This window comes from Schistocerca americana, chromosome 9 (assembly GCF_021461395.2).
Source record: "Schistocerca americana isolate TAMUIC-IGC-003095 chromosome 9, iqSchAmer2.1, whole genome shotgun sequence".
In the NCBI taxonomy this organism is placed as follows: domain Eukaryota; kingdom Metazoa; phylum Arthropoda; class Insecta; order Orthoptera; family Acrididae; genus Schistocerca; species Schistocerca americana.
Genome location: NC_060127.1, coordinates 19,381,790 through 19,399,062, shown reverse-complemented (window position 1 = coordinate 19,399,062; position 17,273 = coordinate 19,381,790). Strand labels below are relative to the sequence as shown.

The 17,273-nt window shown below is 45.2% G+C and overlaps 1 protein-coding gene and 2 non-coding genes across 11 annotated transcripts in view; 1 reads left to right on the top strand and 2 right to left on the bottom strand.

Annotated features, from left to right (window-relative positions):
- The window catches only part of LOC124551076 (zinc finger protein 501-like), a 137,315-nt gene that overhangs the window by 84,933 nt on the left and 35,109 nt on the right, over positions 1 to 17,273 (bottom strand). The window lies entirely within an intron of this gene.
- Trnas-uga lies at positions 9,992 to 10,066 on the bottom strand. The gene has a single exon. It is a non-coding gene; the product is annotated as a tRNA-Ser (tRNA).
- Trnas-cga lies at positions 10,426 to 10,500 on the top strand. The gene has a single exon. It is a non-coding gene; the product is annotated as a tRNA-Ser (tRNA).

Here is a 17,273-nt window from a genome sequence, read left to right as displayed (position 1 = left end):
GTGGAGTGTGATCATATTGGAGTCATCTAGCTGCAACCAACGGTCAGAAGAGAAGCTGGCAAAAAGTGAGACTGGAGTGGTTGCAATTCACAATTTTATGACCTCAGAGTGTCTACTCATAATGACCTTCTGGTCCCAAAAAAATAGGGCCAGTACCAACTACTGAAAGGAGCAGTGGCTAAAAAGTACATGCTATGACTTGGGTACAACAGTTAAAACAGTCGCCTTTGTATCATCGCATCTCCTCAAGGAAGGAGAAAGAAGTCATTTAAATTTTTATCTGAATTTAACAGTTGCTGTCATCTTGATGAAATACCTGTATTACAGTTTCTTTTCTCTTTAAATTTTCAATAAGGAAATAATCTGCATTTAAAGGTTAGCGAAACTTGGAATACAGGAAATAATGCAAGTTAGTTATTAGGTCCGTCTCCATAATCTAAACTGTATGTATGACACAATAACTATTCTGGGTCTCCTTCTTAGTTGGAGGCCACATGTCAATGCACATGTACAAGTGCTGACACTTGGAGAGACTGGCTATGGTCATTGTGTTACAGGGAAAAATGACTCACCTCTCAACTGCCCTGGCTAAATTTCTTCTCCTCATCTTCATCATGCTCACATGAGGAAATCTTTTTTAAGGTAACATTCACCAAACAGTTCAAAGAAAATGCCCCCATGAGGTCAAAGGGTACACCAAACTAACAATCAAAGTTATAGAGAAATAATTATCCAATCTCCTTTGGTTTCAGTCTAACAAGTGGTTTTTAGGAAGAGATATAGCTAGGAATGTGGTACTTACAAACATCATACAGAACATTTATACTGTGCATTAGGATAAAGTGCCATCATACTAGCACGTAGGAATGCAATTTAGATGTGCCCAGGTCCTGCACACTTCGAGAAAAACCAGGCTCTCAAGTAATTAATCAATAATAGCAAGAAATTAAAAGAATTGTTCTGGAGGTACTAGCAACTGAGAGAAAGAGTGCAGAAAAGCAAATTCCTCCATGACACATCAAAAATACACTATGTGATCAAAAGTATCCGAACACCTGGCTAAAAATGATTTACATGTCTGTGGCACCCTCCATTGGTAATGCTGCAATTCAATAGAGTGTTCGCCCACCCTTAGTCTTGATGACAGCTTCCACTGTCACAGGCTACATTCAATCAGGTGCTGGAAGGTTTCTTGGGGAATGGCAGTCCATTCTTCACGAAGTACTGCATTGAGAAGAGGTATCAACGTCAGTCGGTGAGGCCGAACATGAAGTCAGTGGTCCGAAACATCCCAAAGGGGTTCTATAGGATTCAGGTCAAGACTCTATGCAGGCCACTCTATTACAGGGATGTTATTGTTGTGTAACCACTCTGCCACAGGCCGTGCTTTATGAACAGGAGCTCAATCATGTTGAAAGATACAATCGCCATCCCCGAATTGCTCTTCAACAGTGGGAAGCAAGAAGGTGCTTAAAACATCACTGTAGGCCTGTGCTGTGATAGTGCCATGCAAAAGAACAAGAGGTCCAAGCCCCCTTGATGAAAAACATGACCACACCATAACACCACTGCCTCCAAATTTTACTGTTGGCACTACCCACGCTGACAGATGGTGTTTACTGGGCATTCCCCATACCCACACATTGCCATCGGATTGCCACATTGTGTACCATGATTCATCACTCCACACAACATTTTTTCCACTGTTCAATCGTCCAATGTTTACACTCCTTACACCAAGCGGGGTGTAGTTTGGCATATATCGGTGTAATGTGTGGCTCATGAGCAGCCGCTTGACCATGAAATCCAATTTTTCTCACCTCCCACCTAACTGTCATAGTACTTGCAGTGGATCCTGATGCAGTTTGAAATTCCTGATGTGTCAATTACACATTATGACCCTCTTTAACTGTAGCGGTCTCTGTCAGTCAACAGATGAGGTCAGCCTGTACACTTTTGTGCTGAATGTGTACCTTCATGTTTCCACTTCACTATCACATCAGAAACAGTGGACCTATGGATGTTTAGGAGTGCGGAAATGTTGTGCACAGACATATGACACAATTGGCACCCTATCAATTGACCACTTTTAAAGTCTGTGAGTTCCATGGAGAACCCCATTCTCCTCTCAGGATGTCTAATGACTACTGAGGTCACTGATTTGGAGTACCTGGCAGTAGGTGGCAGCACAATGCATCTAATATGGTGTGTCCGGATACTTTTGATCACATAGTGTATTATTTGATAGACAGTAGCATTGTTTGGGCTGTGATACATATGGTCTAGGATAATACTATCTTTCAAACAATGGAAAATAATACTATCTTTGGTAGGCGAAAGCATATGCCTTTAGTTTACAGCTGAGCCTTGTTAGAGTTTTATGCCAGATATGAGATGTGCTAGGATCAGTCTTTATGTTTGACAATGCATGTTTCCTGCTGGCCTTTTACATTTGACAGTCCCTAATGGCATAGAAATTTTAAGGTAAAGCATAAAATTATCAGTACTGACAGATGAGACAGTTGTAATATGGTTTCACAACAGATAATCTGAATATGTCAAAAATTTATGCCATTAAATACAAACTAACAGAGGATAAATGGAACTCTGCATATCAGTGGAAAGAGTCTCACGATAAATGGAAGGAGTTCCATTCAGTCCTGTTGAGGCGTTGTGACTACTGCTGCTCTATCAGAGAAATCTAGAAGAAAAACATTGCCAAAATGGCATTAATACTACATTGAATCTCCCACCAAGTTTGATTAGGGTCAGGCACAGTATACACTGCTGCTGAAAAACATTAAAAATCAAACCACTAAGCTCCATTATACTGATTCACCTGGACATCTATGTTATGTAACATCATGGCAAATGGTGGTGTTTTCACAATAGAGAGAATGCCAACATCACATCACACTGCTCAGCCACAATGGTCATAGCACGAGAGGACACTGTCACGGTGATGACTGATTTACTTGAAACAGATAGCACTGGGTGGCACTGTAGTATACAATGTGTTCAGATATTTAGTTTACAGACTTCTAGAACTTGTAGAAGGGAGTGAGTAGATATTATTTTGAATAGATACCCAAGGCCAGAAATGTACCGTTTCCATGCTACAAAAGTTTGAAAGCATTTTGCTAGGTAGGTTTGCAACAGGGTACTCACCATTGTGGGTGGGGCAGAGGTGCTTACATCAGATTAGCTGATGTCATTTGATGTCTAGCCTATCTCTCTGACTTGGTTTGAGCCTCATTCATGTGTCTGTGAGTTTTAGAGCAACATGGCTAAGTACAGGTTCACAGAATACACTGACATGCTCCTTGTGTGTGATGAAGCTCACAGTACTGGAAGAGATGCTCATCGCCTTTATCAAGATCACTGTGCACAATGTCCGACTTCATCATATACCCTTCTAGCCACAATTATGCAATGGCTTCGAGGAAGGGGTACCTTCATCTTCAGCGGGTGGAGCTATGGTGCTCCAAGGAGACACTGCACACCCAAATTGGAAGAGGTTGTATTGCATCATGTTGAAGAGAACTCGTCAATGAGTACACGAGCAATTGCTCATGCAACCAGTGTTGCTCCCAGCACAAACTGGAAAGTTGTGGAGGATGACCAACAACTATATCCATACCACCACCAACACTCTATACCACCTCTAACACTCACAGATGTGTGAATGATGCTTGAACCATGTGAGAGGTAGGATAGACATTAAATGACATCAGCCAATCCCATGTAAGCAACCCCCACTATGACTGCCCTGTTGCAAAACCTATCTGGCAAACATGTTTTCAAATGGCTGTAGCACAGAAATGGTACACTATTGTGCATCGGTTCCTATTCAAAACATTCTCACTCGCCTCTTCAAGAAGTTTGTAACACGGATTTAAAAATGCCCTGTTGACCTATGAGGAGAAACAGTGCAATAAACTGGGATAACACATTTTTATGTGGTGTTTCAGAAGGGCATTTTATCCCCAGAAGTAGCCTAATGCTCCTTAAACATGCAAGGAAAACAGGACCGAACACCCAAAGAAGCTAGAAACACATAATTGAGGAGTATCAGTTTTAGGCTTCCACTAAATGTTATTGTCACAGTTAAATGTTTGCTAGTTTTCTTAACAAAAATATTGAAAATCCATACAAATGGCTGACATTCTAAGAAATGAAAGGTTTACATGGCCAGCAACCCCAAAACTAGAGACAAAGAATGCTGAGTAAGCAAGGCTGTTGCACTCTTGGTTCAAAAGAGAATGTAGAGCTGATGAAAGGAAAAGGTTATTAGAGTTTTTTGTGTCTATGAAAAGATCTACACATCAAGCATACAACAACTACCACTGTCATACGTTAGCACAAGAACTGGCCGAGAACCTGGAAAAATTATGTTCCTATGTAAAACCACTAAGGTTTCCATCCAGTCACTCATTGACCAGTCTGATGCAGCAGTAGAAGATAGTAAAATGAAAGCTGAAGTTTTAACTTTCGAGTTTAAGAAATCATTCACACAAGAGATTCATACAAACACACCACTGTTTGACCATCACAAAGAGTCTTGTATGGACAACATAACATTCCTGGTGCACAGAAACAACTGAAAGAGTGCAAAACAATTAAATTGCCAGGTTCGGATGGAATCCCAGTCCAGTTTTACAATGAGTACTTTACACCATTGGCCCTTCTCTTAGCTTGCATTTATCTTGCCCAGTGCAATCACCAGTGACTGGGCAGAAAGCACAGGAGACTCCCAAGACTCGCATACGTAAGAACAGCAACAGAACACACCGACAGAATTAAAAATCAACAACCCTTACATTGATTTGCTGCAGAATCCCTGAACATATTCTCAGTTTGAACATAATAAATTTTCTTGGGACCGAAGTTATATGTCCATGAATCAGCATTAGTATTTCAAATACTCATGTGAAACTCAGCTTGCCCTTTTCTCACATGATATATTGGGAACTATGGATGGAGGACAACAGGCAGATTCCCTATTTCTAGACCTCCAAAAAGCATTTGACATGGTGCCCCATTGCAGGCTGTTAAAGAAGGTAAGAGGATATGGAATAGGTTCACAGATATATGAGTGGCTCGAAGACTTCGTAAGTTATAGAATCCAGTATGTTGTTCTTAACAGCAAGTGTTCGTGGAAGTTTTATAGGACTGCTGTTATTTTCTTACATAAATAATCTAACAGACAGGGTGGGCAGCAATCTGAGGTGGTTTGCTGATAATGCTGGGGTGTATGGGAAGCTGTTGAAGCTGAGTGAGTATAGGACGATACAAAATGACAGGCAGAATTTCTAGTTGGTTTGATGAATGGTAGCTACCTCTAAATGTAGAAAAATTTAAATTAATACAGATGAGTGCAAAAATCAATCCTGTTATTTGCAGATACAGTATCAGTAGTGTCTTACTTCACACAGTCATATTGTTTAAATATATGGGAATAATGTTGCAAAAAGAACATGTGATGATGGTGGTGGGGAAGGAGAATTGTCGACTTCAATTTATTGTGAAAATTTTAGGAAAGTGTGATTCATCTGTAAAAGAGACCACATATAGGAAACTAGTGAAAACTATTCCTGAATACTGTTCAAGTGTTTGGGATCCACACCAGTTAGATAGAAGGGAGACATTGAAGTAATTCAGAGACTGGCAGCTAGATTTGTTACCATTAGGTTTGAATAACATGCAGTTATTGCAGAGATGCTTTGGGAAATCAAATTGGAATCTCTGGGGAAGAGGGGGGTGGGGGGTGGGGGGTGGGGGTGGGGGGTGGGGGGGGGGGGGGTTAGGCGATGTTCTTTTTAAGGAATACTATTGAGAAAATTTAGATTGATTGATTGATTGAGAGAGGTATGGGACCAAACAGCAAGGTCATCAGTCCCGCAGTTCCAAAGTGAGCTACAGAAGAAAGAGGGTCTGCTAAAAGTGGACAGATCATCAGGGGAGTCAAATTACAAAATAATGAACATTAAAAAAACACAGTAAAAACATGAAAGGTAAAACTAAATCTAAAAACTGCAAAAAAAGGGAGGGGGGGGGGGGGGGGTCATGGGGCCACAGACTGAGAAGACTGTACAAGAAGTCCCTACTACAACCACCCCACCCCTGCTCCAAGACTAGAGGAGATCCTTATACCTGGAAATAAAAACTACCACTTTCCTGGAGGAAACCGAGGACCAGGTCAACCATCTGTGGAACCTCTGCTAATATTACATTTCAGGAATTGGGAAGACTATACTTTACATGAAGGGCTGAAAGAAGGGGACATTCCACTAATGTGTGAGATATCGTCAGTCTAACTCCACAACCACATTGTGAGGATGGGCCGTTACGTACAAGGAAACGATGGGTGAGACGGGTATGACCAATGCAGAAACGGCATAAAACAGTGGACTCCTTCCAAGAGGAGCAGAAAGAAGAGCACCAAACTGCAGAACACTCCTTGATTGTGCGGAGTTTTTTACTATGAGCAGTGGCACTCCAGATGGCATGCCACTGTTGGGCTAAGAGAGATTTGATGTAGCTCTGAATATCTGCAGCTAGAATCATGAAAGGAAATGGGGGGTAAGTATCTGGTTCTCTAGCCAAATGGTCAGCCAATTCGTTCCCTGGGATACCCACATGACTTGGGAACTAGAGAGAGACAACTGAACAGGCGACACACTCAGGGGCAGAGAGGTGGTCATGGGCAGCAGAGACCAAAGGATAACGAGAGTAACATCAATTGATAGTCCGCAGGCTGCTCACGGTGTCTGAACAAATTAAAACACTGTGGAGGGAGACCTGAGAAACAAAAAGGAGTGCCCTGGGAATGGCTATAAGCTCTGCTGTGAACACACTGCATGAACCCAGCAATAAATGGTGCTCGAAGCCAGTAGGAGATGTGACAGCATATCCCACCTAATCAATAGTCTTAGAACTATCAGTGTAAAAGATGGTGGCACCCCGTAACTCTACAAGGATGGCACATACAAGTCGCCGGTAACCACCATAGGAGCAACAGAGACCTTAGGACCCTCGTATAGATTGGTCCTATCCATGGTCTAGGCACCACCTGGGGGTGGGGGGGGGGGGGGGGTATGCGAGGAAAGACACAGGGAGCAGTCCAGTGAGTGGAGATCCCAACAGAGGGAAGTGAGACGTATGCCAACCAGCAATCCCACCCATGGGTGGGTGTTAGGGGGGAGACATCCCTCATTGGCAAAGAGTACAGGGTACACAGGATGGTCAGGGAATTGGCGAATGGCGATTGTGTAAGAAACAAGGAGTTGGCTCCGTTGGATGTGTAGAGGAGGAATCCCTGCTTCTGTGGGGAGACTATCTACAGGATTAGTGAGAACGGCACCAATCGCCAGACACACCACACAATGATGGACAGGGTCAAGGAGTTTCAAAGTGGAAGGAGCTGGTGAACTGTAAACCTAACTACCAGAATCTAGTCTGGACAAGAACAGAGCACGGTAAAGATGGAGAAGACCGGAACGGTCTTCACCCTAAGATGTGTGGACCAGGATGCAGATAGCATTAAGCTTCTGCATAAATGTAATCTTTAGGGGGCGAATGTGGGGGCAAACATGTCAGCTTGTTATCAAAAATAAGACCCAAGAAACGGGAATGTGCTACAACATCGACAAGCTGGTCACCTAAATGAAGTTCTGGATTGGGGCGTACTGTGGGTCAATGACAAAAATGCATCACCTGCGTTTATGAGGGAGCAAACTGGAAGCCATGGGCAGTGGCCCACGCAGACGACTGTCGGATGATGAATTGGAGCTGGCACTCAGCAGACAGTACTGAGTGGGAGCTGCACCAGATGCAAAAAAAGTCAATGTACAATGCTGGGGTAACCAGAGGCTCAACAGAGTTCGCAAGCCCATTGATGGGGATGAGGAAGAGCATGACACTTAGCACAGAACTCTGTGGGGTACTATTCTCCTGAATCTGAGGGGCATCGAGTGAAGTGCCAACTCAAACCCAGAAGATGGTTCAAATGGCTCTAAGCACTATGGGACTTAACATCTGAGGTTATCAGTCCCATAGACTTAGAACTACATAAACCTAACTAACTTAAGGACATCACACACATCCATGCCTGAGGCAGGATTCGAACCTGCGACCACAGCAGCAGCGCGGTTCCAGACTGAAGCGCCTAGAACCGCTCGGCCACAGTGGCTGGCAAACCCAGAAGAGCCAGTAAGATAATAACTCCCAGATAAAAATAGGAAGGGGACCACAGAAGCCCCAGTCATGGAAGGTAACTAAAATTTGATGGCGCCAAGCCATGTCATACACCTTATGTAGGTCAAAGAAGACTACGACAAGGTGCCGGCAGTGAGTAAAACCCTGTCGGATAGCTGATTCCAATTGGAGTAAATGGTCAGTTGGAGATCGCCCTGCCTGGAAGCCACACCAATACGGGAACAAAAGGACCCAAGATTCAAATACCCTACATAATCTGAAGTTGACCATCCTTTCGAGCAGTTGACGAAGTACATTTGAAGGCTAATGGGGCAGTAACTATCAAGAGATGTTGGGTTTTTTCCAGGCTTAAGGACAGGGATTCCTATACTGTCTCACCAAAGTGACGGAATAGCACCCGTGAGCCAAATGTCATTGAAGACCTTGAGGAGCTGTTGCCAAGTGTTTTATGATCTAGTTGTGGATGGAATCCGGCCCTGGGGCTGTTTCTCATGAAAAGCTAAGAGCCTGCACCAATTCCCATTCAGTGAAAGATGCATTATAGAGCTCAACGTGGTGCAGGATGAAACAGAGGGGGGGTCTATTCAACTCTGTGTTTCTGCAGGAGAAAGGTAGTAAGGTATGAAGAGGATGACGATGCCATCACAAAGTGAGTCACGAGGTGTTCTGTGAGGACCAATGGATCAGTGCACAGAGTTCCTTGGAGGTTGACAACCTGGACAGATGATTGTTGCTGGTAGCCCAGAAGGCTACGAAGCTTTGACCAAACTTGTTATGATGGGGCATATGCCCCCAGGGAGGAAACAAAGCACCGCCAGCATTCCTTTTTACTCCGCTTAGTAAGGTAATGACCCTTAGCATGGAGATGCTTAAAAGTGAGGAGGTTGGTCTGTGAAGGATGTCACTTAAATCACTGCAGTGCCCGTCGGCGGTCCTGGATGGCAACTGTGGCATCCTTGGTCCACCACGGTACTGGCTGATGAAGAGGGGGACCTGTGGATAGGGGGCAGCAGTGCCAGCAGCATGAAGAAGAGCGGCAGAGATGCCTTGCATGACTACATCAATGGAATTTGGGAGGGGGGGGGGGTGTTTTAAAGTGGACAGCAGACATATATAAAGGCCAGTTGGTCCCAATAGAATCATCAGAAAGTGGCCACTGTCACAAAGGTTATCACGGGATGACCAATGTAGGGAAGCCATGAGGGCAGGGGAGGAGATCGTGAGATCCATAGCAGAGAAGGTGTCATGAGCGGCACTGAAGTGGGTAGGGGAACCATCATTGAGGAGAAACAAATCGAGGTCTGTGATAAGTTGGTCAATTAGGATACCCCTACCTGTTGAAGTGACACTCCCCCACAGTGGATGGTGGGCATTGATGTCCCCAAGGAGGAGAAATTGGGGCAGGAGTTGCTGGATTAAGGTATACAGTGCAACATAAGCAAGTGGCCTTCCTGGAGGGAGGTAGACATTGCAAATGGTGATTGCAGGAGTCATTTGCACGCTAACTGCTATTGCTTCCAAGGTGGTAGGGAAATACAGTCACTAATGACATCTGAGCAAACCAAAGAGTAGACCAAACCAAATGCTACCCAATTGCCAGCACAGTTCTGACAGAATGCCCGATAACCACAAAAAGTTGGAGAGTGGTCATCACAGAAATGCATTTCTTGAATAACGAGACAGAACGCGGAATAAGAGACAAGATCCAGAATGAGATTTTCACTCCGCAGCGGAGTGTGCGCTGATATGAAACTTCCTGGAAGATTAAAACTGTATGCCCGACCGAGACTCGAACTCGGGACCTTTGCCTTTCACGGGCAAGTGCTCTACCAACTGAGCTACCGAAGCACGACTCACGCCTGGTACTCACAGCTTTACTTCTGCCAGTACCTCGTCTCCTACCTTCCAAACTTTACAGAAGCTCCCCTGCGAACCTCGCCCGCGAAAGGCAAAGGTCCCGAGTTCGAGTCTCGGTCGGGCACACAGTTTTAATCTGCCAGGAAGTTTCATATCAGCGCACACTCCGCTGCAGAGTGAAAATCTCATTCTGGAAACATCCCCCAGGCTGTGGCTAAGCCATGTCTCCGCAATATCCTTTCTTTCAGGAGTGCTAGTTCTGCAAGGTTCGCAGGAGAGCTTTTGTAAAGTTTGGAAGGTAGGAGACGAGGTACTGGCAGAAGTAAAGCTGTGAGTACCGGGCGTGAGTCTTGCTTCGGTAGCTCAGTTGGTAGAGCATTTGCCCGCGAAAGGCAAAGGTCCCGAGTTCGAGTCTCGGTCGGGCACACAGTTTTAATCTGCCAAGAAGTTTCATATCAGCGCACACTCCGCTGCAGAGTGAAAATCTCATTCTGGAAACATCCCCCAGGCTGTGGCTAAGCCATGTCTCCACAATATCCTTTCTTTCAGGAGTGCTAGTTCTGCAAGGTTCGCAGGAGAGCTTCTGTAAAGTTTGGAAGGTAGGAGACGAGGTACTGGCAGAAGTAAAGCTGTGAGTACCGGGCGTGAGTCGTGCTTTGGTAGCTCAGTTGGTAGAGCACTTGCCCGCGAAAGGCAAAGGTCCCGAGTTCGAGTCTCGGTCGGGCACACAGTTTTAATCTGCCAGGAAGTTTCATATCAGCACACACTCCGCTGCAGAGTGAAAATCTCATTCTGGAAACATGCCCCAGGCTGTGGCTAAGCCATGTCTCCGCAATATCCTTTCTTTCAGGAGTGCTAGTTCTGCAAGGTTCGGAGGAGAGCTTCTGTAAAGTTTGGAAGGTAGGAGACGAGGTACTGGCAGAAGTAAAGCTGTGAGTACCGGGCGTGAGTCGAGCTTCGGTAGCTCAGTTAGTAGAGCACTTGCCCGCGAAAGGCAAAGGTCCCGAGCTCGAGTCTCGGTCGGGCACACAGTTTTAATCTGCCAGGAAGTTTCATATCAGCGCACACTCCGCTGCAGAGTGAAAATCTCATTCTGGAAACATCCCCCAGGCTGTGGCTAAGCCATGTCTCCGCAATATCCTTTCTTTCAGGAGTGCTAGTTCTGCAAGGTTCGCAGGAGAGCTTCTGTAAAGTTTGGAAGGTAGGAGAAGAGGTACTGGCAGAAGTAAAGCTGTGAGTACCGGGCGTGAGTCGTGCTTCGGTAGCTCAGTTGGTAGAGCACTTGCCCGCGAAAGGCAAAGGTCCCGAGTTCGAGTCTCGGTCGGGCACACAGTTTTAATCTGCCAGGAAGTTTCATATCAGCGCACACTCCGCTGCAGAGTGAAAATCTCATTCTGGAAACATCCCCCAGGCTGTGGCTAAGCCATGTCTCCGCAATATCCTTTCTTTCAGGAGTGCTAGTTCTGCAAGGTTCGCAGGAGAGCTTCTGTAAAGTTTGGAAGGTAGGAGACGAGGTACTGGCAGAAGTAAAGCTGTGAGTACCGGGCGTGAGTCGTGCTTCGGTAGCTCAGTTGGTAGAGCACTTGCCCGCGAAAGGCAAAGGTCCCGAGTTCGAGTCTTGGTCGGGCACACAGTTTTAATCTGCCAGGAAGTTTCATATCAGCGCACACTCTGCTGCAGAGTGAAAATCTCATTCTGGAAACATCCACCAGGCTGTGGCTAAGCCATGTCTCCGCAATATCCTTTCTTTCAGGAGTGCTAGTTTTGCAAGGTTCACAGGAGAGCTTCTGTAAAGTTTGGAAGGTAGGAGACGAGGTACTGGCAGAAGTAAAGCTGTGAGTACCGGGCGTGAGTCGTGCTTCGGTAGCTCAGTTGGTAGAGCACTTGCCCGCGAAAGGCAAAGGTCCCGAGTTCGAGTCTCGGTCGGGCACACAGTTTTAATCTGCCAGGAAGTTTCTAGAGACAAGATGTTGCATTTCCAGCAGGTGACAATAGTATCTGCTACAATTCCACTGGATGATCATGTGGTGCGAGTCCAGGATAGACATGAAGAAGCCAAGGAGGAGGTCAGGTCACTTGGTCAGTAGCTGTCACCGACAAGAATGGGGTGAGATAGATAAATAATACGTCAGACACAGGTTGCAAGGGGGGAGATGGCACCTCCGGGGGCACCGGGGACACCTTGTCTTGGTAGTTATGTTGCTTCTTCTTCTCTTTCTGAGGTGGAGGAGGGCAGGGCATAGGGTGAGTACAGGCTTCTGCAAGATTGGGAACCAAAAGAGAGCGGGCAACCTTGGGGTGCTCAGATGGTGCACCTCGCAGCCAAGTGGTAGTAACAGATGTCTGGCCTGAGATACGCCGGAGAGAGAGGTCCCAGGAAGGAGCCCGATCACCGGTGCAGGTGCCAAAGAAGGGAAACATTTCTTTGGCCAGGGAGGGGGAGCAGCTACCTGACGGGAGGTTGTGGGAACTGCAGGGGAGGCGGAGGGGAGAGTGGCATGGAGCTGGGGTAAGAACAAGGGAGGAGGAGGAAAGGAAGTAACAGAGGCAAAAGTTGAAGATAGTGACACTGGATGGAGTCTCTCATATTTTTGGCAAGCCTCAGCATAAAGCAGATGATCCAGGGACTTGTATTCTTGTACCTTCTTTTCTCTCTTGTAAGCCGGGCAGTCCAGCAAGTGAGGGGAGTGGTGGTCAGCACAACTGACACACAGACGGCGGAATACAAGGGCTTCCATCATGGAGTGCGTGGCCACAGTCACCACACAAAGGGTCTGCGTACAGCAGAAGGCACATGCCTGAAGCGCAAGCACCAAAAGCACCGTGTCGGTGGAGGGATGTACGGCTTAACATCACATCTGTAGCACATAACCTTGACCTCTGGGAGGGTATTCCCCTCAAAAGCCAGAATGAAGGCACCAGTATCGGTGTGATTGTCTTTGCGACCATTCAGCACACGTCACAAAAAAAAAAAAAGAATGCCACACTGCTCCAGATTAGCCCGGAGTTCTTCATCGGTTTGCAGGATGAGACCCCCATCAAAAATTACTCCCTGGACCATATACAGAGATTGGTGAGGAGTGATAAGACACCGGGACATTGCCAAAACAATCACAGACACGAAGAGCTGCAGACTGGGTGACAGAAGGAGCTTTGATCGACAGGGAGACCAACCGCATCTTACTAAGAGACTCCACCAAAGTTGTCCTCAATATTTTCCAAGAAAAATAATGGCTTTGTGGTGGTGAAAGTGTCCCCATCCATCCCAGTAGGGACGAGGTGACGAGCCTGGCCCTCCTCCCATGGTGTAGCCAGGGAAGGGAAGTTGCTGGGTCATACAAAGTAGCATTCAAGGGTCCTTCACCATTCAAAGAGACAGTTGTTTGAGAACAGTCAGATTTTTGCAGCTTGATACACTTTGTGTGCCAAGCACCCACCCTGATACCACCCACTCTGACCAGGGGCTCTCCCCATGGGCACCACTCAGCCACAGCAAGGGCTGTCTGGCACGGCGGTCATTTCCTGGAGTTCCAATGCTCCAAGAAGACAAGCAACCACTCCTTGGCATACATGGGAAGGGAATAGCTTAGTCATCAGTAATGTGATCCCTGTGTTGTCAGGGAGTTCAGCCATATGGGTACACAACAGCCCCACCACATGGACTGGCTACACGTGCTGGTGACCTAGCAGGGCAGAAGGGGCTACAGTTGGAAAGGGAGAGGGGAAGGAAGAGGGCAGAGGAATCCACACTGTAGATGCCGGGGAGGGAGTTCTTCCCCCCATGGCTCACACTAAAAACAGGAAATTTTGAAGTGGAGGTCAAACCTCAAGTTGGGACCTAAACACCAAAAGGGTGAAAGTACAGGCAAAAGGAACAAAATTACAACTACTACAAGAAACAGGTGGTTAGCCAGGTCAACATAAATCACAACACTAAAAGAGGGAAAGGAGGCAACAATGCGAAAGGAGCGAGGATAGGGAGGGTGGGCAGGGTGAAGGAAACACAGCCAGGGAAAGAAGAATTGGCTGCCATAGCGCGGGGCCCCATGTGCACCACGCATGAACTCGTGAACGAACCATGAGCCCCCTGGCAGGGGGGGGGGGGGGGGGGGGGGGGAATTTATAGAACTGGCATTTGAAGCTGACTGCAGAATGATTCTACTGCCACCAATATACATTTCATCAACAACCATGAAGATAAAGTTAGGTCTCATACAGAGGGCTGTAGATAGTCATTTTTCCCTTGCTGTATTTGTTGGTAGAACAGGTATTGATATGACTAGTTGTGGTACAGGGTACCCCCAGCCACCCACTGTATGGTGGCTTGCAGAGTATGTATAAAGATGTAGATTTAGAAACATAAATAAATAAAACAAAGGCAAAGTGTAGCTATGGAAATAATTCCACAACAAATATTGTGATTAGAATTAATTGAGTTTATCTGACTTAAGCACATCTTCTGCAAGAGTGCTGCTAATCTGTAAAACTGTACAATAGTGAGTCTAAATAATGTAGCTCTGGTCTTTAGTCTGAAGACTAACTAGATGCACCTCTCTGCACTATCCTACACTGTGCAAGTCTTTTCATCTCTGAACAGCAACCACTACCCACATCCTTCTGGATCTGCTAACTATATTCATCTCTTGGTCTCCCTCTATGACTTTTAACCCCCTTCCCCCAACTTCCCTTCAGTACTAAATTGGTGATCCCTTGATGTCTCAAAATGTGTCCTATCAGTCAGCCACTTCTTTCAGTCAGGTTGTACCACCACGCTATTTTCTCCCAAAATGGATTTACCACCACTTTGTTTACCCAAATAGCCATGTAATCTTCAGCATTCTCCTGTAGCAATAAATTTCAGAAGCTTCTAGCTTATATTCTCTGCTTGTTTGCCCTGATCGTCGTCCACCTTTATTTCCATATACAGCAACATTCCATAAGAATACTTATAGAGAAGACTTTTCAGAATTTTATATGCTGTTTACTTCTAACATGATTAGTTTTTCAAATACTATTCATTCCATCCAAATAATTTTGCAGGTTCTTTGCTTTTCTTTAATTTTCTTCAATCTTTAGAGCTGCAGTCAGGAATCTGTCCAGGTTGTAGATGACCTATTGCTTCTACACAGTCTTCAGTTCTTGGAATAGGCAGCCATGACAAAACTATTCCACATCATGCGCAAGATTATCACACAAATAAAAACCCCTCAGATATGCAAAAGTATGTAATAATTTTGGTCCTAAACAGGCAGGTACTGACAGAAGCAAGAATTACTGAACCATCTAATATGTCATGGTTTAAAAAGTCCAACATACATTACTTAAAGTATAACAGAAAACTGGTAGAAGCAGCCTTGAGGAAGATCAGTAAACATTCCGGAGAAATGAAGAAACACAACAGGCAATGTTGACCCTATGATTTATCTTACAAGATACGTTGAAGAAAGGCAAACCTACATTTACAGCATTTGCAGATTTAGAAAAAGTTTTTGACAGTGTTGACTGGAATACGCTTTCTGAAATTCAGAAGGCGGCAGGGATAAAATACAAGGAGTCAAAAGTTATTTGCACCTTTACAGACTCCAGACCAGAGTTATAAAAGTCAAAAGGCATGAAAGCGAAAAAGTAGATGAAGATAACGAGACAAGGGTGTAGCCTCTCCCTGATAATGTTCAGTCTGTAAGTTGACCAAGCAGTGAATGAAACATAGGAGAAATTTGGAGAGGAATTAAGGCGCAAGCAAGAAATTAAAACATTTCTGTTAGCCAGTTACATCATAATTATGTCAGGGATGGAAAGAACTTGCAAAAGCAGTTGAATACAATGAATATTGGCTCAAAAAGAGGGTATAACCTGAATATCAATAAAAGTAAATGAGGGTAAAGGAATGTACTCAAATTAAATCAGGCAATTGATGAGGGAATTAATTAGGAAATAATAGCAAAGTTTTGCTATTAGGATAGCAAGGTAAGTGATAATGGCCAAAACAGAGAGGAGATAAAATACAAATTGGCAATAGCAAGAACAGCATTTGTGAAGAAAAGGAATTTTGAACCACCTAATGTAAACTATTCCCTGAAAGTGTATAGTGTGTAGCCTTGCATGGAAGTGAAATCTTCACAATCAGCAGGACAGGCAAGGAGAGAATAGAAGCTTTTTCAAATGTGGTGCTACAGATTAATAAACAGTTGGATGTGTGGATCGGTAGATAGGACACACCCACAAGGATTCAGGAAACAACAGTTCAGTAGTGGAAAGAAGTTTGTGGGAGAAAAATGGAAGAGGCAGTCCATGTCTTAAATACAGTAAGCAAGTTCAAACGGATAATGTGTACTGATTTTTACAGATAATACAGTACCATACTTAAGATGTGTTTCCATAGATTACTGGATAATGTGAAAAAATGACATTTTCCATATTTGTCTATTAGAAGTAGCATACTCAGGCTGTAAAGCAACAAAACCTGTGTTTTTATTTGACAGGCATATTTGCTTCACAAAGTAATCAGACACTGTAATGGTGTTCCTGGCAGCATTATATAAGCCTATGTGAGCCGTAGCGCGGCTCTTGGGTGCAAGACGCTATCAATTACTCCTCTGGTTGAGGTCGGCACTACGTGCGATCGCGAGCGCCTCCTGTCGGAGCGGGTCCTAACGAGGGAGGGAGTACGAGTACGGGAGTCTGGGGTGGACGGTAGGAGAGAACGGACATTGCGGCCGCACTCTGAGGCGACAAGAGAAGAGTTGTTGTGCACGGCCGAGAAGGGAGCATTGAGCAAGGCGGCAGTCAGCATCGCTTTCCGGGGGACAGAGCGTTGCGGCAGTCCAGTGAGCAGATACCAGCTCCGGGAGCAGTGCTCCGGTTTGTGGACGTGACGTGGGTCGCATTTTGGCGCAGTATAGTTTGCTTGGTACATATCTGCTGCTCCCTTTTGCCCACGTGTGTTGTTCTGTCCGTATGTGCATTGAAAAGGTTACGCTCCGACTGGAACAGTGGCTTGTGCTTTAAGTTCATGCACCATGACTCATTTGTTTGCTGCAGGCAGCTGTAATTTCAGAGTTTTCTTTTTTTTTTTTTTTTTTTTTTTTTTCGTCGCGATTGTCTTAGCCCAGTGGTGCCTAGTATCCGAGACCAAGACAGCTAACGTGTGACCTGTTGTTTTGGGTTTTGGAGTCCTGTTTGGACAACCTAGTTATCAC